Below are 25,537 nucleotides of genomic sequence, written 5' to 3'. Positions count from 1 at the left end.
TAAATTTGGGGAACATTGCCATATTAATAAAATTGTCTTCCAATCCATGAACACAGGATGTCTTTCCTTTTATTTAGAGTGTCTTCAATTTCTTTCCACAATATTTTGTAGTTCTTCATGTACACGTCTTGCACTTCCTTGATCAAATTTATTCCTAAGTATTATATCCATTTTGTAGCTGTAACTGGAACTGTTTTCTTGATTTTAATTTAGCATAAAGTGCAGAATACAACTGATTTTTGAATATAGATCTTATATCCTACAATTTTCCTGAACTTGTGTATTAGATTTAACAGGTATTTTGTGGCTTCTTCAGAGTTTTTCCTATTTATAAGATCATGTCATCTGCGTATAGAGATTGTTTTACCTCTTTCTTTCCAATTTGGATGCCTTTATTTCTTTCTTTCTGCCTAATTTCCCTGGCTTCACAAATATTAAGAATAAATAAAGGAAATACACAAGTTCAGAAGTCCAGTTTTCAAAGCATAGACTTCTGCTTCTACCTCTTTCCCAAGGCTGGCAGGCCCTGCACCATTTCCTACTCTGTCTCAGAACTTAACTACAATGCTACAGTAATAAAAACCAACTTAAATGGGCTGGTTAAATATCTAGGTAACTTGCCTGGATCCCCCACTTTCTAGCCATATTCTGCAACCACAAAAATTGTACTCAATTTCTAGCACAGAAATGTGTTGTTTTATGCACCTTGATCCCCTTCACTGCTAAGGCTAAAATAAAAGTAACAATCCTGCATTCCTCTTTAAAAACACATCCCAGGTGACTGGCAGAACTGTGGTAATGAGTAATCTTAATTTTCCTGTGAAATTATACCCTCTACATAAAGAAGGTAGGCACCTTCACCTTACAACATTATCTTAACTTTATAATAAAGTGCTCATATGACAAAATGCCTTGGTATCCTATAGGAGGATCATTGTTTCACACTATGATACTAAAGTAAATTTTCTTCCTCGGGTCTTGTATTGTTTTATTTCTTGATGTTTTAATTGGATCCTACTTTCCCTTTATCATCAAAACTTTGCTTCACACAATTTCTTTTCTAAAAGACTCAACGATAGTAAGATGTGAGGGGAGGAGTGGAGTAGGGGAGTGCTAATTTATAGAGACAGCACACCATGACTATAAGTGAAAGTGAATATAAATTATAAATCTACAAAACAGAACAATCTTCACTAAAGATGGGGAGAAATAAACAAGGGTATAAAAAATATTCAGGGAACCCCACAGAGAAATGGTGTTCAAGAAGTACACTTGGAGTTTCTTCAGTAATATGAAGTATCTTTTTTTAAGTATCTGATTGGCAGCACAAGTTTTTGGTAGCATACTATTATTGATTCGACACAATAACTGATTTTCTGAGTATGTAGTGCTGAAGTTTTCATCTAAACTTTTCTGTTGTTACTTTAAAGAGCTTGCCCCATTCATAAGCTTGAGGGCGTGCCTCAGAATAAAAAAATTTAATAGGAATAAACTTTGAAATTATATTGTAATTAGATGGGAAACTGATTCAGTTTATTGCTATACCATGAAAAAAAATGAGTATTTATACACAATTCTTCACGGGCATATCTGCTGTGTAAGGACTGCCCTTAATGCTTCCCCTTAATATTTAAAATGTTTCATGTTGAACATTATTAATCCTTATAAAAATTCCATGTTTAGGGTGGTATGAAGAAAGGGAGACATAGAACAAAGGCATGTCAGAGCTGGAGTCTAATCTCATAAACCATAGGTGTTATTAATTACCTCCTGAGATCACACAGATAAATCTTGATATTATCTTTAAAAATCGGGTTTTGAAAATCCTCAAATAATAATGTTTTGGTCCTAAAAATTTAATTGTCTTCAAGATACTATTGTGTCAATTGTCCAAAATTAAAAAACAGAACTGTTGGAACAAGTTGCTTAACGTATAAGGAACGGAGAAAAAGCCCACCGAATCGGCTGCAGTTTAGAACCTCCTGTGCTAAAATTAAGTTAAATCTGAACCGTGCAGTAGGTAAATGACTTCTGTGAAGGTATTTTTCTAGAATACAGAAGAGGCTTTTTTTTTTTTTTTTTTTTTTTTTTTGCAGTACGCGGGCCTCTTACTGTTGTGACCTCTCCTGTTGTGGAGCACAGGCTCTGGACGCACAGGCTCAGAGGCCATGGCTCACGGGCCTAGCCGCTCCGCGGCATGTGGGATCTTCCTGGACCGGGGCACGAACCCGTGTCCCCTGCATCAGCAGGCAGACTCTCAACCACTGCGCCACCAGGGAAGCACCAGAAGAGGCTTTTTAATGTGATATTTACACAATAGATATGATTGTTTTTTATCTTAAAATTCATGGATTTAATATTATTACCTATCAATTCATTTGCCTGACATGAACAGTCTTTCAGATTATGTTGACTTTCTTAGGTTGGAAAATAGTAAATAGGCAAAAGTCCAGCTTTATATGGAGTAACAATCATTTTCTTTCACATATTTTCTCTGTAACTACAGTTCATTCTGGTTGTTTATTACATATTTTATAATCTCTCTTTTTTTAAATGTTTTTCCCATGAACATTATCTTTACATATTTATAGCAAGTACCACATAATAGTGTAGATCAAAATGGTTTTCCTTTCTTTAGAAGAGTTAAAAATTAAATCCAGGGCTTCCCTGGTGGCGCAGTGGTTGAGAGTCCGCCTGCTGATGCAGGGGACACGGGTTTGTGCCCTGGTCCGGGAAGATCCCACATGCCGCGGAGCAGATGGGCCCGTGAGCCATGGCCACTGATCCTGTGCGTCCGGAGCCTGTGCTCCGCAATGGGAGAGGCCACAACAGTGAGAGGCCCACATACCGGAAAAAAAAAAAAAAAACCTAAACTATGATTTACTATGTTACTTGACAACATATGCCTTTAATTCCTTAGTAACTGTAATCTGCAGTCCAGGCTTGGTGTAATTTACTAAATAATATAAATGAACTCCAGTGGTTATAGAAATTGAGTTCCAGGTCAGATAATGGGGGAGGTTGTGTGTGTGTGTGTGTGCATGTGTGTGTGTTTTCTAGAGAAGAGAGGAAGGGGAAATCACAAAGTGAGATGAATGATTTCAAAATATTTTAGTATCAGTGGCTTAAAGGCTATTTTTTCTTATAGATTAGGAATTCTGACCAAGGGTGAAATAACTTCTTCAAATATTTAACACATATAAAAGTGTTTACTATGTGCCAGGCACTTTCTTAAACATGTTACATGTTACACATATATGTAAAGAAACATATTTACATATAACAACCCTGTGAGGCAGGTACTATTATTATCCTCATTTTCATAGATAAGGAAACTAAGCACAAAGGCTAATCAATTTACTTTATTTGTGGCAAATCCATGGGTTCCAGGATTTGAACTAAGTTATACCATCTCTCAAATAGGCTTAATCCACAAGCATTTTCCACACAGTAGGATTTTCTTGTTTGTTTTGTAAAAATAATCTTAGAAATTCAATGAGAAATGACGTCACTCACCAGTGTTACAATTCAGATTCTTTAATTCATTTTGTCAATAAATATTTGTTGAGTACCTACTATGTGTCAATTAGGTTACAGGGGTTATATCTGTGAAGAAAATAGAGATCTTCCTTGCCCTCATAGATCTTACAGTGCACCAGAAGAAACCAATATATTTTTTAATAACATATATAATTACAATTTTTGTTAATGCTATAGAAGAATAGTAAGGTGGCTAAAAGATGGAATGACAGAGAACTGGGAGAAGCTAGTACTTGTAGGTGATTAGAGGTGCCAATCCACTTACCTAGACACATAGGTTGATTGAACTCAGCTGGGAGGTTCTCACTTAAGATTTCCCATGTAATTATAGACATATAGTGTTTGGGGTTGGAGTCAACTGAAAGCTTAACTGAGCAGACATTTAGGATGGTTTCTTCAATCACCTGTCTACATTTCAGCTTGGATATGGCTTGGATGGTTTTTAACATGGCTAGCTTATTGGGATGTTTTTATTAACCCATGCAGCATGGTGGTCTCAGGGTGGTCTAACTTCTTATAAGGTGGCTGGTGACTGGCTACCCCCAAAATGTGTGTTACAAGAAACCCAGGCACCAGTTGCAAGTTTTCTAATGACCTAGCCTGGGAAGCCATGTATTACTTCCCCATTTTATTAGTCAAAAAGAAAATGAAAATATCAGCCCAAATCCAAGAGAAGGAATTTAAACAAGGACATGAATACAGGGGGGCATGGCTCATGGGGGAGCCATCTTTGGAGATTAGCTACCATAATTCTCCATTTCCTCATTCTCTGTTTTCAGAATTGCCACTACATGGATGTTGGATCTTCTGGATTGATCCTCTATTTTAAAAAAACAAACATTTTTCTCTCCTATTTTTCTTCTGTCTTTTTCTTCTTTCTGGGATATGTCTTTATATTGTCATCAAAATGTCTATTGAATTTTATATTTTTTTATTTTCTTGTTCTTTCTTTTTTCATATCACACTGTTCTTATATCTTGATGTAACATTTTCTCTCTTCTGTCTTCTGGTATCAATTTTACAACAATTTGTTTCTGGTTTTTGTTTTGTTTAAGTTTTCTTCTATTTCTTGGGTTGCTATATTTCCTCCAAGGTCCTCCCCTCTTCATTTTTGGCTTATTTTAGTATCTGCCTTTAATGTTAGAGTCTTTCCTCAAATTCCTGGTGATTTAAAATATGTAACATTCAAATTTAAGAATGAGACACTAAAATAGCTGGTTAATTGGATCTTGTCAATTAATGACACTATGGGATGATTATGGCAAGTCTAAATCTGTCATATGGGCTGATAGGCTCAAGATCTGAGTCGACATTGCAGTTTCAGCCTGAAAACCAGAGGCTTGGAAAACCAGGAAAGCCAATGGTTCAGATGAAGACAGTCAGTTAGAGAATTCCCTTTTCCCCAGGGAAGACAGTCTCTTTTTTTTTCCTTTAGCTGATTGAAATGAGCCCACTCACATTATGGAGGGCAATCTGCTAACTCAAAGTTCATGGGTTTAATGTTAAGCTCATCCAAAATACTCTCCAATTTGACAGATAAAATTAAAAATAATCGCCTAATTGATTATTATGTACCCTTTCAATTAATTTACTGTGATGTTTTCAAAAAGCACCTTACCTTCATCCTTAGTTGTACCTGGTATCACTGAATTCAGAGCCCTTTTGTGCCAAAGTCTCTAGTGACCAAACATCTAGCCTATGGCCGCTTTAACCAATAGAATGTGACAGAAGTGATGCTGTGCCAGTTCTGAGCCTAAACTTTAAGATGAAGTTTCTCAAATTCGGCACTTTTGACATTTGAGGTTGAATAATTCTTTGTTGTATGACGCTGTCCTGTACACCATAGGCTGTTTAACAGCATCCCTTGCCTCTGCTAGCCAGAAGCCAGTTGTACCCTCCCTCCCCACTACTCTTGTGACAACTAAATCATCTTCAGACATAGCCAAATATCCCCTGGGGTAGGGGCAAAATAACCTCCAGCTGAAAACGACTGATTTAAAAAGATGAGTTGCTTTTGCTTCCTAATTCTTAGAACACTCACCTTTGGAATGTGTGCTCTGGAGAAATCCAGCCTCCATGTGAGAGATCTGACTACCCTGATATAAACATGCTTTGAAGAAGCCTGTGTATGGAAGGAAATGACTGCCTGACCCGCAGATATTTCAGCCATCACAGCTGAGTTGCCAGACACATATATGAAGAAGTCATCAGGGACAGTAAGCCAGTCAAGTTTTCAGATGACTCCAACCCCTACCACCATTTGACTGTAACCACATGAAAGACTTCTAATGAGAACCACTCAAGTGATCTCTGCAAACTCACAAAAACTTCAGAAATAATAATAAATATTTAATTTATGCTATTAAATTTGTTAAAAAAGAAATGGAACATGAATTATCAAAGAAACAATGCAAGAACATTTTTAGGACTACATTTCTGGATTTAAATGATCTATCAAGTGCCCATCATAATGAATTAAAAAAGAAAAATGTCAAAGGACATCATCTGGAAGTTTTAGTATATTATGGATTAAAAGGACACCTTCAAACTTACAATTCTCATTCTCTCTCCTTTCCTTCTCTCCTTACCCCTTTCTGTCTTTTGTGCAGGTGCATGCATACATGCATGCCTGCCTGTTTGCATGAGCACACGTGCATGTGTGTACACACACACACACAAAAACCAGTTCACATACAAAGGAGAAGGAATAAGAATGTCAAAGGACTTCTGAACAACAGCACTGGAAGCTGGAAAAAAATGAATCATGACTTCAGAATTACTAATTTACAGCCTAGAAGTCTATATCTAGACAATTTATCAATCAAGTATGGGAGTAAAATAATCATGCTTCCATATGTGAAAAGCCAAAAATTTAATCACCTGTGCACTCTTTCAGAAATCTAATATAAGGAAGATAATTATATCAAGTTTGTAATAACAGATTCAACTTCAGTACTTGTAATTAGTCTGTTCATATTTTCTATTTCTTCCTAGTTCAGGCTTGGGAGATTGTACCTTTCTAAGAATTTCTTTTAGGTTGTCCAATTTACTTGCATATAGTTATTTGTAATAGTCTTTTATGATCCTTAGTATTTCTGTGGTGTTGGTTGTAACTACTCTTTTTCCATTTCTAATTTTATTAATTTGAGCTCTCCCTTTTTTTCTTGATGAGTCTGGATAAGGGTTTAGCAATATTTTTATCTTTTCAAAGACCCAGCTTTTTGTTTCATTGATCTTTTCTATTGTTTTCTTCATCTCTATTTCATTTATTTCTGCTCCAATGTTTATGATTTCTTTCCTTCTCTAACTTTGGGTTTTGTTTGTTCTTTTCTCTGTAATTACTTTAGGTGTAAAAAGTTAGGTTGTTTATTTGACATTTTTCTTGTTTCCTGAGGTAAAACTACAAAAAACAAATGTCCAGGACCAGATGGCTTCACACACAAATTCTACCAAATACTTAGAGAATAGTTAACACCTATCCTCCAGGAACTACTCCAAAAAATTGCAGAGGATGAAGGAAGCACTTCCAAACATATTCTATGAGACCTCCCTCACCCTGATACCAAAACCAGACAAAGATACCACACAGAAAAGAAAATTATAGGCCAATATCACTGATTAACATAGAAGCAAAAATCCTCAACAAATTACTAGCAACCTGAACCAAACAATACAATAAAAGGATCATACAACATGATCAAGGGGGATTTATCCCATGGATGCAAGGATTTTTTAATATCCACAATTCAGTTAGTGTGATACACCACATTAACAAATTGAAGAATAAAAACCATATGATCATCTTAATAAATGCAGAAAAAGTATTTGATAAAATGCAACATTCATTTATGATACAAAACCTTTCCAGAAAGTGGGCATAGAGAGAGCATAACTCAACATAATAGAGGCCATATATGACAAGCCCACAGCTAATAGTATACTCAATGGTGAAAGGCTGAAAGCATTTTCTTTAAGACCAGGAACAAGACAAGGATGTTTACTCTCACCACTTTTATTAAATGTAGTTTTGGAAGTCCTAACTACAGCAATCAGAGAAGAAAAAAGAAAAAAATAAGGAATCCAAATTGGAAAAGAAGTAAAACTGTAACTGTTTGCATATGATGAGATACTATACATAGAAAGTCCTCCTACTAGAGCTAATCAATGAATTTGGTCAAGTTGCAGGATACAAAATTAATACACAGAAATCTGTTGCCTTTCTATACACTAACCATGAAAGATCAGAAATAGAAATTAAATAAACAATCCTATTTACTGTCACATCAAAAATAATAAAATACCTAGGAATAAACCTACCTAAGGAGGTAAAATACATGTAATTCCAAAAAGTATATGACGCTGATGAAAGAAATCAAAGAAGACACAAACAGATGGAAAGATATACCATGTTCTTGGATTGGAAGAATCAATATTGTCAACATGAATATACTACTCAAGGCAATCTACAGGTTCAATGCAATCCCTATCAAATTTCCAATGGCATTTTTCACAGGACTAGAAATAAAAAATTTACAATTTGTATGGAAACACGAAAGACCCTGAATAGCCAGAGCAAACTTGAGAAAGAAAAACAGAGCAGAAGGAATCAAGCGCCTTAACTTCAGACTATACTACAAAGCTACAGTAATCAAGACAGTATGGTACTGGCACAAAAACAGAAATACAGATCAATGGAACTGCATAGACAGCCCAGAAATAAACCCACACACCTATGGTCGATTAATCTATGACAAAGGAGGCAAGAATATACAGTGGAGAAAAGACAGTCTCTTCAATAAGTGATGCTGGTACTGGACAGCTACATGTAAAAGAATGAAATTAGAATATTCGCTAACATCACACACAAAAGCAAATTCAAAATGGATTAAAGATCTAAATGTAAGACTGGATACTCTAAAACTCCTAGAGGAAATCATAGGCCAAATATTCTTTGACATAGATCACAGCAATATTGTTTTGGATATACCTCCTAGAGTAGTGAAAATAAAGACAAAAATAAGTAAATGGGACCTAATTAAACTTAAAAGATTTTACACAGCAAATGAAACCATAAACAAAATGAAAAGACAACCTACGGAATGGGAGAAAATATTTGCAAACTATATGACTGACAAGAGGTTAATATCCAAAATACACAAACAGCTCATATAGCTCAATATCCAAAAAAAAAAGAACACACACAACCTAATCAAAAAATGGGCTGAAGACCTAAATAGACATTTCTCCAAAGAAGACATACAGATGGTCAACAGGCACATGAAAAGACACTCAACATCATTAATTGTTAGAGAAATGCAAATCAAAACTACAATGAGGTATCACCTCACACCATTCAGAATGACCATCACCAAAAAGTCTACAAAAAGGAAATGTTGGAGAGGGTGTGGAGAAAAAGGAACCCTCTTATACTGTTGACAGGAATGTAAATTGGTGCAGCTACTATGGCGAACAGTATCCAGTTCCTAAAAAACTAAAACTAGAGCTACCATATATAGTAAGTCCCCTACACACATACCTTCAAGTTGCAAACTTTCAAAGATGTGAACCTGCATTCACATGTCAAATCATGTAAGCTAGTTCTTATATCTGGCTTACATTGTCATGTGTGTGTACCCTCTACAAGTGGTTGTGCTTTTCTGTACTTTACTGTACAGTACTGTATAGAGTACAGTAGTACAGTATCTTTATTTCAAGCCCAGGATATCCTGAAGCAAGGGTAAAAGCAGCGGTGATGTAGCTGGTACCTCTGTACTTTTCTAGGTACTGTACTGTAAGATTTAAAATGTTTTCTTTATTTTTTGTGTTTTTTTAAGTATTATTTGTGTGAAAAGTATTATAAACCTATTACAGTACAGTACTATATAGCCAATTGTGTTAGTTGGGTACCTAGGCTAATTTTGTTGGACTTACAATCAAGTTGGATTTATGAACATGCTCTCAGAAAAGAACTCGTTCATATGTAGGGGACTTACTGTAATCCTGCAATCCCACTCCTGGGCCTATATATGGAGAAAAACATAATTTGAAAGAGACATGCACTCCAGTTTTCATTGCAGCACTATTTACAATAGCCAAGACAAGGAAGCACTCTAAATGTCCTTCAACAGATGAATGGATAAAGAAGATGTGGTATATATATATATATATATATATATATATATATACATATATATATATATATACAATGGAATATTACTCAGTCATAAAAAAGAATGAAATAATGCCATTGACAACAACATGGATGGACCTAGAGATTATCATACTAAGTGAAGTAAGCCAGACATAGACAAATATCATATGATATCGCTTATATGTGGAATCTTAAAAAATGATACAAAAGATCTTAAATATAAAACAGAAATAGACACACAGACTTAGAAAACAAACTTATGGTTACCAAAGAGGAAAAGGGAGGGATAAATTAGGAGTTTGGGATTAACATATACACACTACTACATATAAAATAGAAAACCAACAAGGACCTACAATATAATGCACGGAACTATACTTGATAATTTGTAATAAACTATAAGGGAAAAGAATCTGAAAAAGAATATATATATATGTATATATGTAGAACTGAATCCCTTTGCTGCACAGCTGAAACTAACACATCATTGTAAATTAACTATATTTCAATTTCAGTAAAATCATGTAATCATCTCAATTGACGTAGAAAGAGCATTTGATAAAACGCTACATCTATTTAAGATTAAAAAAAAAACCTGAACAAGATGAGTATAGAGGGAACATACTCCAACATAATAAAAGCCATATATGACAAACCCACAGCTAACATAACACTCAATGGTGAAAAGCCAAAAGCTTTTCCTCTAAGATCAGGAACAAGACAAGGATGCCCACTCTTGCCACTTTTATCCAATAGTATTGGAGGTTGTAGCCTCAGTAATCAGACAAGAGAAAGAGATAAATGCATCCAATTTGGACAGGAAGAAGCAAAACTGTCACTATTTGCAAATGACATGATACTATATATACAAAACCCCAAAGACTCCAGGAAAAAAACCTTTTATAATTAATTAAGAATTCAGTAAAGTCAAAGGGTACAATATTAATATACAAAAATCTGTTGTGTTTCTATACACTAACAAGAAACTATCAGAAAGAGAAATTAGTAAAATAATTTCATTCACAATTGCATCAAAATGGATAAAATACCTCAGAATACATCTAACCAAGGAGTTAAAAAACCTGTACTCAAAAACTATAAGACATTGATGAAAGAAATTGAAGACAATGCAAATAAATAGAAAGATATACCATATCATGGATTGGAAGAATTAATATTGTTAAAATGTTCATCCTACCAAAAGCAATCTACAGATTCAGTGCAATATATATGGAATCTAAAAAAAAATGGTCTGAAGAACTTAGGGGCAGAACAGGAATAAAGACGCAGACCTACTACAGAATGGACTTGAGGATACGGGGGAGGGGGAAGGGTAAGCTGGGACAAAGCGAGAGAGTGGCATGGACATATATACACTACCAAATGTAAAATAGATAGCTAGTGGAAAGCAGCTGCATAGCACAGGGAGATCAGCTTGGTGCTTTGTGACCACCTAGAGGGGTGGGATAGGGAGGGTGAGAGGGAGACACAAGAGGGAGGGTATATATGTATACGTATAGCTGATTCACTTTGTAATACAGCAGAAACTAACACAACAATGTAAAGCAATTATACTCAAAGATGTCAAAAAATATATATATACCAATTGAACATTTCACGGATCTGGAACAAATATTCCTAAAATTTGTATGGAACAACAAAGACCACATAAATGATTTTGATAATCATATTACTTAAATATAAAGACTTAAATGTAAGGCCTGAAACCTTAAACTTCTAAAAGGAAACATAAGCAGGACACTCTTTAACATCAGTCATTATGTTTTTTTTTGGATCTATCTCCTCTGGCAAGAGCAACAATAGCAAATATAAATGGACTACATCAAACTAAAAAGCTTTTGCAAAGCAAAGGAAATTATCAACTAAACAAAATGGCAACTTACTGAATGTTCAAAAATATTTACAAAGGATATATCTGATAAGAGGTTAACATGCAAAATATGTTAAAAACTCATTCAACTCAATATCAAAAAGACAACAATCCAATTAAAAAATGGACAGAGGATATGAATAGACATTTTTTCCAAAGAAGACATACAGGTTGTCAACAGACACATGAAAAGATGCTCAACATCCTTAATCATCAGGAAAACGCAAATCAAAACCATGAGATCTCACCTAATACTTGTGAGAATGGCAACTATTAAAAGGATAAAAAAAAAACAAGTTTGGGGAGGATGTGGAGAAAAGAAAACCCTAGTACACTGTTGGTGGGAATATAAATTGGTGCAGTCTCTATGAAAAACAGGATGAAGCTTCCTCCAAATGTTGAAAATAGAACTACCATATGATCCAGCAATTCCACTTCTGGGTATTTATCCGAAAAAATCTAAAACACTAATTCAAAAATATATATGCACCTACATGTTCATTGCAGCATTATTTATAATAGCCAAAATATGGAAACAACCTAAGTGTCCACTGATGGATGAATGGATAAAAAAGATGTGATATATATATATATATATATATATATATATTCACACACACACACATATACATACAGTGGAATATTATTCAGCCATAGAAAATAGGGAAATCCTGTCATTTGTAACAACATAGATAAACCAGGAGGACATTATACTAAGTGAACTAAGTCATACAGAGAAAAAGAAATACCATATGATCTCTCTTAAATGTGAAATTAAAAAAATAAACTAAAAAAAAAGCAAGTACATAGGTACAGAGAACAGATTAATGGTTTTAAGACGTTGGGGGGGGTGATGGGGGGAGATGGGAGAAATGGCTAAACTTTTCTTTTTAGTTTAGTTTAAATAAATTGAATAGAAATTTTAAAAATAAGACATTCATTTTTATGTTTTCCACCTTTTGTATATTATGAAAAAACCTGCTATAAATATTCATATACATATTTTTGTGTGAACATAGGCTTTTATTTCTCTGGGACAAATGTTCAAAAGTGTGATTGCTGGGTTGTATGGTGGTTGCATGTTTAATTTTTTAAGAAACTGACAAACTATTCTTCAGAGTGGCTATACCATTTTAAATTCACCATCCGTAAAGTATGGGTTATCCAGTTTGTCCACATCCTTCCAACAATTTGGTGTTGTCACTCTTTTTTCAAAGCCACCCTGATATGCATTCAGTGATATTTCATTGTAGTTTTAATTCACAATTCTCTTCTAGCTAATGATGTTGAACAACTCTTCATGTGCTTGTTTTCAATTTTGTAGGTTATCCTATGAGATGTCTCTTCATGTCTTGCCCATTTCTAATTAGATTGTTTTTTTAAGCATTTGAGTCTTTATATAGTTCTTTATATGTTCTAAAAACAAGAACTTTTATGACTATATGGTTTGCAAACATTTTTCTCCCAGTCTATAGCTTATCTTTTCACCCCATTAGCAAAGTCTTTCACAGAGCAAAAGTTATAAAGTTTGATGAAGTCCAACTTATCAATTTTACCTTTTATGGATCATCCATTTGATATCAAGTCTAAGAACTCTGCATGGCCCTAGATCCTGAAAAATGTGTCCCAGTTTTTCTAAAATTTTATAGTTTAACATTTTATAATTAAGTCTGTGATACATTTTAGGCTAATTTTTGTATGAGTTGTGAGGTTGAAGTCAAGGTTCTTTTTTTTTTTGCCTATAGTGCCAATTATTCCATCACCACTTGTTAAAAAGACTATACTTCCTACATTAAATTGCTTTGCACCTTTGTAAAAAAAAATCGACTGGGCATATCTTTTTAGTTCTAGTCCTTTGTTCTCTCTTTTGTTACATTGATCAATATGTCTACCCCTCCACAATATCACACTCTGTTGATTACTGTAGCAATATAAGTAATTATTAACATAAGATAGAGTGATTATTCCCATTGTATTCTACTTTTCAAAATTATTTTGGCTATTCTAATTCCTTTGCCTTTTTGCATCAATTTTAGAATAAGCTTCTTAACATCTACCAAAATTTGCTTGGATTTTAATGGGCATTACGTTAAACCTACAGGTTACACTGGGGAGAATTGACATCTTTACTATGCTGAGTCTTCCAGTCTATGAACACAATATGCTTCTCCATTTATCTTCTTTGATTTATTTCATCAGCATTTTGCTCTTTTCAGCATACAGATCCTGTACATGTTTTATTAGATTGATATCTACTTTTAATTTTTTGGAGTGAAAGCGTATAGTACTGTGTATTTTATTTCAGTTTCCACATGTTTGATGCTAGTATAGATAATATGCTTTGAAACACTCAATGTGATATCTCTTCATTATAACGTACTTTGACACCAGAATTTATTAATCCTATGGTGCATCCATGAAGCTGCAGTAGCGCTGTTTCGCCTTTTTACATCATTTGCTTAAACACTTAATAAATTGTTATGCAGGAGACAAATGGAAAAGAAATAAAGATTGAAATTACTCTTACTAAAAGTATAAAAGTGTTCTGAAAGTCCACAGATTTTCCATGAGTTACATGCTAACAGTATTACTTATTCTCAAATAGTCTTACCTCTTTACAACGGTTTATACATACAACACATTTGCTTAAATGTGCATAAAGACAATGTTCTATTAATGTTTGGCATTCAATTTTAAAATATTTTCAGTCATTTGTTTGACAAGGCACAGTTATGGATCGATTTGTTTTCACTGATGAGTAAATTTGAAATTAAAACATACTATATGACTTAAAAATCAATAACTTTTAGAGACAATTGGTTTTGAAGTATCCAAAGAGAAAAGAAAAAAAAAATCTTTACTATGTTTGAAACATCAAAATATTCATTAAATTCTGTATACTTACACATTTATTCTACACGTTAATTTTGGTTTTCTGTTTTTGAAAAAGGTTGAGTCCATTTATTGGCACATGCTATTTCCTGTGGTGGTGATGTGAGAGGTGTAAATCTAGGAGAGAAAAGTGTGAGCTTAACCCTTTAAGTCCAGACATACAGAGCTAAGTCATATCCAGGGATGCCCAGTGGAGATATAGCTTGGGTGATTAAAAAATAGGAACTTGGCTCCTAAAGGTGGGTAGGTTTCCCAGGAAAGTAGAATAACACAACACAGCTTTACCCAGGTTTCAAAGAACCAGAGGGACAGAGAAGCCTGAGTTGCTCTCTCGCCAAAAGTGAAAGGGTCTGCATCCTTTAGCTGCAAGCCCCTGAGGCCTGATGGGCTTGTTCAGTCTGTCTTTGGAAAGAAGTAGTCCTGCCTCTTCCCACATGACTAATCCCAGGGACAAGCTAGGAAGAGGCTTGCATTGAGAAGGTCAAGAAGGTAGAGCAAAGAATCCCCAATGACATTTTATAGTCGAATGAGGCCTCTGTTCTCAACACAGAGTGTCCATGTCACTTGCTCTGGCTCTGTTCTAGGCAGGAACAGAGAATGTGGCATGGGCTTGTCTTTGGAATGTTATTTTTTCCAAGGCTTGATGGTATGGGAGTAGCATCAACTGCATATTGCCCATACTACATGTTAATTTTGAACTCACTGAATATGGCATCCTATTTTAAAGAGTTTTAGAGTAAAATAAGCATGAGAATACACAATCCAAAGGTGTTTAAAGTTTCAGAAATTCAGAAACACATTTACTTGATTTCATTTTTGTATTTAGAGATAGATTTTTAGAGCTATAAAGAAAAGTGGAGGATGCTATGGTTTGAAAGTTTGTATCCTCCCAAAATTTGTATGTTGAAATCCTAGTGTCCAATATGATGATATTAGGAGGTGGGGCCTTTGGAAGGTAATCAGGTCATAAGAATGGAGCTCTTATGCGTGGGATTAGTGTCTTTATAAAAGAGGCATCAGAGAGATCCCTTTCCCTTCCACCATGTGAGAACACAGCAAGAATGCCCTATCTATGAACCAGAAAGATAATTCCATTGACTGAAAAAATGCACAACATGAGAGCTGTAAGATTCAGTTTTATTGGGGGACATACTGAAGACTATAGATGGGAGATAGTTCTGAGGAACTGCTTCAAAGAGGTAAGGGAAGAGCCAGTATATAGAGAAGTTTCTTTTGGCTGGGAAATACCTGTGGTCAAGAATACATCTTGGTAAAATGTCATGGTTAGTAATGAAGATCAGATATCTCAGTTAATGATTTTAGTGCTTTTCCATATATGGGAAGATGCAAGAATCTGGAGTCATCAAAATGCTTCTGTAGATATGCATCTTAGCTATTTAGGGGCCTGTATATCCAAAAGCACAGAATGCTTCATCCTATTTTTTCCATCCTGAATTTCCTTCAAGGTACACTGTTGGTGGGTGACTGCAGTGGCTAATGATATGATCCTTGTAGAACTGAAATGGAAGGTAACATTTTTGTTTATAGTGCCCCCGTTTGTGATAAATTTGACCGAAATTTGGGAGGCATTTCATGACTAATTTGTCCCATGGTGCTAGGAAAGCTCATTCCTAGGTCAGATGAGGATTAATTTGGTAGGCAACACAATGGACTATTTCTGGATTAAGCCCTGTTAATAATTTTAAAAGTATCTGGATCATCTCTCTTACTAGTCTATCGTTATCCAGAAACTTTCCCCTTGTTGATTCTTCCATATCTAGAATTGCACTATTACAATTAATTATGTGTAGAACTATCTATATTCACCATGATATATACATTCATATATATGTTCATCATATATACCTTCAGCCATCATTACTTTTGTCAGAGACTTGTATGCACAATGGGTAATGTAAGAAACAATAATCTTATAAAATAGACAGTGTATAAGTAATATAGCTAGTAGAACTCATAAGGTCATAAGTAAATATTTAAGCCAAGAACTTCCATCAGGTGTGCCCAGTATATCCCCAGTCATCTGACACAGTCTGTCCCATACCAATCCCTTTCTTTAAAGGCAATGATATACAATGGAGAAAAGATAATCTCTGTAACAAGTGGTGTTGGGAAAGGTGGACAACTACATGTAAATCAATGAAGTTAGAACACTCTGTCGCACCATACACAAAAAATAAACTCAAAACAGTTTAAAGAACTAAATATAAGACATGACACCATAAAACTCCTAGAGAACATAGGCAAAACATTCTCAGACATAAATCATAGCAATACTTTCTTAGATCAGTCTCCCAAGGCAAGAGAAAAAAAAGCAAAAAACAAATGAGACCTAGTTAAAATTAAAAGATTTTGCACAGAAAAGGAAACCATAAACAAAACGAAATGACAACCTACAGAAAGGGAGAAAATATCTGCAAACAATGTAGCCAACAAGGGGTTAATATCTAAAATATGCAAACAGCTCACACAACTCAATATCAAAAAAAAATACCAATCAAAAAATGAACATAAAACCTAAATAGACATTTCTCCAGAGAAGACATACAGATGGTCAACAAGCATGTGTAAAGGTGCTCAACATCACTAATTATTAGAGAAATGCAAATCAAAACCACAATGAGGTATCACCTCACACTTATCAGAATGGATAACATCAAAAAAGTCTACAAATAATAAATGCTGGAAAAGGTGTGGAGAAAAGGGAACCCTCCTACCCTGTTGGTGGGAATGTAAATTGGTGCAACCACTATGGAAAGCAGTATGGAGATTCCTTAAAACTCTAAAAATAGAGCTACCATAAGATTCAGCAATCCCACTCCTGGGCAGATATCCAAAAAAGATGAAAACTCTAATTCGAAAAGATACGTGCACTCCAATGTTCATAGCAGCACAATTTACAATGGTCAAGACACGGAAATAACCCAAGTGCCCATTAACAAACAATTGGCTTAAGACGATCATACAATAGAATACTTCTCTGCTCTAAAAAAGAATGAAATATTGCCATTTGCAACAACCTGGATGGACCTAGAGAAGTGAAGAAGGACCTAAGTGATGTAAGTCAGACAAAGACAAGTGTTCTATGATATCACTTATATGTGGATTTTAAAAAATAATACAAATGAATCTATATACAAAACAGAAACAGACTCACAGACATAGAAAACAAACTTATGGTTACCAAAGAGGAAAGGGGGTGTAAATTAGGAGTATGAGATTAACAGATACAAACTGTTATACATGAAACAGATAAGCAACAAGGATTTACGATGTAGCACGGAACTATATTCAATGTCTTGTAATAACCTATAATGGAAAATAATGTGAAAAATATATCTATCTATATATAACAATTACTTTGCTCTACACCTGAAACTAACACAATGTTGTAAATCAACTATACTGGCATTGTTAATAAGGCACTCAGCCTAATTTTCTAGTGTTAATAGACTGATTATCTTTAGTATGATTTAATTGTAAGTTTGATTTAATTGTTCCCAACAATGTTGGGGGGAGGCTTAAATAACCATAGCATGGTTTTAGCCATATAAATCCATCTCATAACTGAGAGACAGTCCTTCCGTAATCAGGAAGTTATATTCTTGAGCTTGAGTAATCTTTAAAGAAAATTCATATATATGACCATGGTCAAAGAAAGTATGATTGTTTAGTCAGGTGAGGGGGGGATCCCATCTAGTAATATCAATAGTTGCCTGAACAGAACTGTAACTTCTTTCTTCTAGAACAAACTTCCTAAGTGCCATTCAGTTACAGACTTTGAGAGTAGAAATCCACCAAGGTAACACCGAAGTGCTGGATGTAGGTAATTGACCATAAACCCAACAATTGGATTAATTTCTAAAATTTGCATAGGATTGTGCTCATGATAGAAAAACATTTGATTCATGCACAATCGTCCAAAATATCAAAAAATACTATAAATAATTATATAGGTCATGTCTGGAATCTTGGGATAGCTGTCTGCTTCTGATGTTGTCTTCCTCTTGTCCTAGGGTGGGTATAATGTCTCCTCTGTTTGTCCATTGTTTTAAGGGTATTTTGAGGTCAGCAGTTCTCTCTATAGACCAGTACAGTGCAGGGGCCCTTTTAAGTGGGAAATATGAATGCAAGGCTCAATTCCCTTCATGTTTGCTGTGCACGACCTAGTCAAGAGTACCTGATAATGGTCCTTCAATCTAGGTTGGAGAGAGCGCTTTTAATGATGTCTTTTCCAGTATGCATAATCTCCTGGTTGTAGGACATGGAGCACCTGATCTTCATCCAAAAAATAGTTTACTGTGATAAGCTTCAGAAACTTAGAATGTTCTTTTAATAATTCAATTAAACTTTACAATAATGTTACACGGCAACGTAGAGCCATCTTAGAAGTGAGTCTTAGGAGTAAATAAAAAATGTCAAAGAAATTAACAACACTAGAACTTAATATCTACTGAAACATAAGTACTTTTTCTCTCTAAAGTTACCCTCATTTATACCAAATGTAGCCAAATTAAGAGTATTTTGTTTTCAAAATGTCTGGTTTCAATAAACTTGGTCTGATAATTTTTATAAATGTAATTGATCATATAGGCTCTTTTGAATTGGCTGTGCTGGAACTTCTCATAAGGAATCTCAGACTGAACTTTTAAAATGCCTCACAAGGCCGGGAAAGCCACACCAAGGACTTGCCATCAGATTTTTCATTAGAGTTCTTTAATTTCTTACCCAGTTCAGTGGTATGATCTGAAAGTTATCAGAAACCTGTTCTTGTCAGAATCCTTTCTTGAATGTTTTTGAAGATTAAGAATTTCTGTAAAAGCATCAGAGATAAAACAATAACTGTCTATAAATGACAAAATACTTAAAAACACACCATTAAAGATCTGATTACAGTGCAATTGCCAAAGAAATTCGGTAATTTTTGTGACACACAATATTAAAATAATAACTAGAATTATGACTGATGACATTATATCAGGACACATTTAAATTTTAGAAATTTCATATAATATCTAGAACATTTATATTAGTGACATTTATCCATACAACATAACCTAAGAAGGTTTATCATCATTCATTTAACATTTCCCATGTAATTTGACACAACTAGTAAGCCTAATTAGTTTAGTATCTCTCTTTGAGATGTTTCCAGGGCCCTCTGTGGCATCCCCAAATTAGCTAGAGGTCAAAAGAACTTCACTTGAATTTGATTTGGAAAAATAATCAAAGATATCAAAGTTTAGAAACACTTGGTCAAATAGGATCATAGTCCACTGTGAACCAATACTTAGTTATCCACCCAAGTAAAGTGATAAAAGATTTTAAAGGCAAATACAGAATGTTACAACACATAACTTAAAAGGTAAAGAAACTTTAAAATCTTTTGTCAAGAGCATATCAATATTCCATTAAAACTTTGTTCTCGGACTTCCCTGGTGGCGAAGTGGTTAAGAATCTGCCTGCCAATGCAGAAGACACGGGTTTGAGCCCTGGTCCGGGAAGATTCCACGTGCTGCAGAGCAACTAAGCCTGTGGGCCACAACTACTGACCCTGCGCTCTAGAGCCCACGAGCCACAACTACTGAAGCCCTCATGCCTAGAGCCCATGCTCAGCAACAAAAGAAGCCACTGCAATGAGAAGACTGCGTACCACAACAAAGAGTAGCCACCACTTGCAGCAACTAGAGAAAGCCCGCAGGCAGCAATGAAGACCCAATGCAGCCAAAAAGAAATTAATTAATTAATTTTTTAAAATTAAAAAAAGAAACTTTGTTCTCTTTTTTTTTATTGGGGTATAGTTGTTTTACAATATTGTGTTCGTTTCTACTGTACAGAGAAGTGGAATCCCCTATGCTATAAAAAGATAACTAATGAAAACTTTGTTCTCTTAACAGAGAAAACCAAAATTAGATTTTGTACCATCTTACCTTTAATACTAAAATTCATTTACTCAGTTAAAATTGTTCTAATCTTAGCCAGTCCTGATCATGTACAGAACTTTTTTCTCAGGGTTTCTTATCCACAAACCTTCTATAACTCACTTTTTTTTACCTTTAGATTTTGTCCTATGTTTCCCCTTTTTCTCTCTCCCTCTTTTTAACCTTTCTTTAGGACAAAATTACTTTCTCTTCCCTTACCTGTGTTTCCATTCTTTATACTTTCTTTTTCTTTACATACAAATATGTTTTCCTTATTAATATTTGTGGTTTTAATTACAATTCTCAACTCTTAAAAGCCTTAATTTCTAGCAAAAACTAAGAAGTAAGCAATTATGAACTGTTTTTTATATTAGCATTCTGTAGATTGGCAAACTTCTAAATACTATTTATAGTTTTTTAAAAAACATGCTTTCTTATAGAAAATGTCTTAGTGTAGCACCAAACATATTTATTAAATATCTTTAGATATTTAGTCCTAAATATCTTTAGTTTCTCTATAAAAGGAAACCTGTATTCAGTAATTAATGCTTCAGAATCTCATTTATATGAGAATTACCTAGTTATTCAATAAACTTTCATCATTTAACTTAATTTAGCAAAACTCTAAAGTTTCAAGTTATCAAAAAGATTTGGTGTATTTTTAAGTAGACATACCATAAAACATAATTATTCTTAAAGAGTTCACCTAAAATCTCTTAATACATTTTTAATTTACTTATAAGCATTTCATCATATCAAGTCGTTTCTCTTGCTGATGAATTTTGCAACAAATACAAGATCTTATTTGACTTCTAGTAAAGCTAGGCACAATAAAAGTATTATACTTAATGTTGATGACTCTAAAGACTTGTCTGTATTAAACCAAGAAATTTAAACTAATTTAATGCCAAGTATTAATTGAATACTGTGTATTTCCTAGATAACATGAACGCTAAATTCATCTAATTTTTTTAACATCTTTACTGGAGTATAATTGCTTTACAATGTTGTGTTAGTTTCTGCTGTATAACAAAGTGAATCAGCTATACGTATACATATATCCCCATATCTCCTCCCTCTTGCTTCTCCCTCCCACCCTCCCTCTCCCACCCCTCTAGGTGGTCACAAAACACTGGGCTGATCGCCCTGGGCTATGCAGCTGCTTCCAACTAGCTATCTATTTTACATTTGGTAGTGTATATATGTCTATGCCAAGCTCTCACTTCGTCCCAGCTTACCCTTCCCTCTCTCCGCGTCCTCAAGTCCATTCTCTATGTCTGCATCTTTATTCCTGCACTGCCCCTAGGTTCTTCAGAACCAATTTTTTAGATTCCATAAATATGTGTTAGCATACGGTATTTGTTTTTCCCTTTCTGACTTACTTCACTTTGTATGACAGTCTCTAAGTCCATCCACCTCACTACAAAAAAACTCAATTTTGTTTCTTTTTATGGCTGAGTAATATTCCATTGTATATATGTGCCACATCTTCTTTATGCATTCATCTATCGATTTCTTTTATATTTCTGAGAATTTATACAAGCACTCAATTTTCTTTAAGCCAACTAAATAAAGCTCTTTTACAAATTAATTTTGGCAATACCACACATCTACAACACACACACATACACATATAAACACATACACATTGTTTCTTAAGACACATCTTTGGTCCTATAAATACTAGATTTGCAAAATCAAGGACAGCTGTTTTTAATTCTGCAAAGTGTTGGGTAACCACCTAAATGATATCGAAGGACTGACATACCCATCCACCTATGTTAGAATGTTTTTCTTTCCCTCTGAGTACATTTAGTTTAAGGGAGAGGACCAAAAAATTCCTATCTAGCTCTGAAGATTAACTATGGTCACAAGTTTAGTCAGACCAGCGGCCTCTAATCTTGGAAATCCATTGGCGAAAACATGAGTTTAAGAAATTCTTTAATTATGGCCCTCAGTTTGGCCTTTGACCTGAAGAGGACCAGACTCAGGTGGTCCTGTTTCTAAAGGTAACTGTTTAATAGTCTCTTCAGCTTGGAAAGGCAATCCAGACAGAGGATTACTAGAATAAGCACTCAGATAAAGGAGGATAGAGTGGAGCAGTAAGAGTTATGTCAGTCTTATTGTCTTTTGTTTTAGGTACTTTTAATATCTTTAATCTTGCATTATCCTTCTATAAAAAATCCTTTAATGAAATTATTTTGGAATTTTGAAGGTTTTGGGGGCTTTTGCATAGCAATTAAATAGATACAATTGTTTAAGATGAGCACTCTCTAAAATTTTAATGATTTAGAAGTCTTTCCAATTCAAAGGATCCATTGTTTGGCCATTGACCAGTAGGATCTCAATAGCAACTCAAACCAATAAGCCTCTTTATAGCTTAACCAAGGACGTAAGTGGTGTCCCACAAGAAAGTGAAAAGGATGCAGCCTTCACAAGATGCAGAAAGTTCACTTCCAAGGAGAGTCTAAGAAAAAGACCTTCATTTTACAGCAGAAACAACAAAGGTTGAGATGATAAAGGACTCTTATACATTGAGAGCCCTTATGACAAACTCCACTGAGAAGTGACACTGTCAGACAAAGAATGCTCAGCTTGGAATCCCAGTCTATTCAACTGACCACTAAATGCATGCCAGTATGTGTGCCTCTCAGATGGTGGAGACCAGAGAATATTCTCACTGGTCAGTAAGTCGTGTTCTCAGGATACATAACAAGACAAAAGGAAAACCTAATCAGACCAATGGTTTTCCTCCTCATGACAAAGGACACAAAAGACAGATACAAAGAAAAACAGTGACCTCTTCTGGGAGGAAAAGGATCAACAAACCTAGAGTACTCTACCAAATTTCAAACCAAGAATTGCTGAGCCCAAGGAGTTAGCCCTACAAATATTTTCTCCCACTAATCTAATTTTAGAAAAGATGAAAAACTCTTAACACTCTTGCTCCCAACAGACGCTGCGGGCAGAGATCCATGAGACTGACTGACATGGTAAGAATTCTTACCTTCTTCTGGCTTTCTCTGTGTGCGCGCACACACACACACACACACACACACACACATAAACAGTTTTGGAATGTCAAAAGAGCCCTATCTTGGCCATTTCAGGACAGGACTTCCTTTAATTCCCAATTAAGTAAGTACTTGCAAGTATAAGTTCTGTTCATACATAAACCCGGCTGGGGCATTAGTCAGAGGTTATCTAGTGCCCCTCATTTCTCTGTTTGAGAAACTCTATTCCCCATTTTAACGTCTGTTTGTTGGAATAAAGTTGCTCATAAAATTTTGTGTGGTCCCAGTGTGCTGTTTGTGAGCTTAACTCCTCTAGGTGTCACCCTAGAGTCATTTCAGCTCTTTTATGTGTCTCAGCTTCCTTCTCCAGCAGTCTAAAATCACCATGGGTGCTCGAAGTACTGAGTGGCCAACTCTTATATTGTACACCCCTGACTGGCTAAGTTTTGGTTTTTTTTTTAAATAAATAAATTTATTTATTTATTTAGGCTGCTTTGGGTCTTTGTTGCTGTGCACGGGCTTTCTCTAGTTACAGTGAGCGGGGGCCAGTCTTTCATTGCGCTGCACAGGCTTCTCATTGCGGTGGCTTCTCTTGTTGTGGAGCATGGGCTGTAGGTGCGAGGGCTTCAGTAGTTGTGGCACACGGGCTCAGTAGTTGTGGCTCACAGGTTTTAGAGCTCAGGCTCAGTAGTTGTGGTGCATGGGGATAGTTGCTCTGCGGCATGTGAGATCTTCCTGGACCAGGGCTCCAACCCGTGTCCCCTGCATTGGCAGGTGGATTCTTAACCACTGTACCGCTAGGGAAACCCTGAATAGGTAAGTTTTAAATTAATGAGTAGAGTGTTCTGCCTATGTTTTCCTCTAAGAGTTTGATAGTGTCTGGCCTTACATTTAGGTCTTTAATCCATTTTGAGTTTATTTTTGTGTATGGTGTTAGGGAGTGTTCTAATTTCATATTTTACATGTACCTGTCCAGTTTTCCCTGCACCACTTATTGAAGAGGCTATCTTTTCTCCACAGTATATCCTTCCCTCCTTTATCAAAGATAAGGTGACCATATGTGTGTGGGTTTATCTCTGGGCTTTCTATCCTGTTCCATTGATCTATATTTCTGTTTTCTGCCAGTACCATACTGTCTTGATTACTGTAGCCTTGTAGTATAATCTGAAGTCAGGGAGCCTGATTCCTCCAGCTCCATTTTTCGTTCTCAAGATTGCTTTGGCTATTCGGGGTCTTTTGTGTTGCCATACAAATTGTCTCCTTTACTTCTGAGCCGTGTGACTGACAGGGTCTTCGTTCTCTGGCCTGATGTCAAGCCTGAGCCTCTGAGGTCGGAGAGCTGAGTTCAGGACATTGGACCAACAGAGACATCCTGGCCCACATATTATCAATTTGCAAGAGCTGTTCCAGAGGTCTCCATCTCAATATTAAGACCCAGCTCTACCCGATAGCCAGCAAGTTCAAGTGATGTACTCCCCATGCCAAACACCAAGCAAGACAGGAACACAACCCCACCCATTAAGACAGAGGCTGCTTAAAATCATACTAACTTCACAGACACCCTAAAGCACATGACTGGATGCAGTCCTGCCCACAAGATAGACAAGATCCAGTCTGACCCACCAGAACACAGCCACCAGCCTCCTAGACCAGGAAGCCAAAAGAAGCCACTGAACCAACCTCACTGACTGGGGGCAGACACCAAAATCAATGGGAACTATGATCCTGCAGCCTGCAAAAAACAGACCCTAAACATAGTAACTTAAACAAAATGAGAAGACAGACAAATATGTAGCAGATGAAGAAGCAAGGTAAAAACACAAAAGACCAAACAAATGAAAAGGAAATAGGCAGTCTACCTGAAAAAGAGTACAGAGTAACGATAGTAAAGATGTTCCACAATCTTGGAAATAGAATGAAGAAAATATAAGACACATATAACAAAGACCTAGAAGAACTAAAGAGCAAACAAACAATGATGAACAACACAATAAATGAAATTAAAAATTCTCTAGAAGGAATCAATAGCAGAATAACAGAGGCAGAAGAATGGATAAATGACCTGGAAGATAAAATAGTGGAAATAACTACTGCAGAGCAGAATAAAGAA

The sequence above is a fragment of the Physeter macrocephalus genome, chromosome 21 (genome assembly GCF_002837175.3).
Source record: "Physeter macrocephalus isolate SW-GA chromosome 21, ASM283717v5, whole genome shotgun sequence".
Classification (NCBI taxonomy): Eukaryota; Metazoa; Chordata; class Mammalia; order Artiodactyla; family Physeteridae; genus Physeter; species Physeter macrocephalus.
This window is presented reverse-complemented; position numbering follows the sequence as displayed.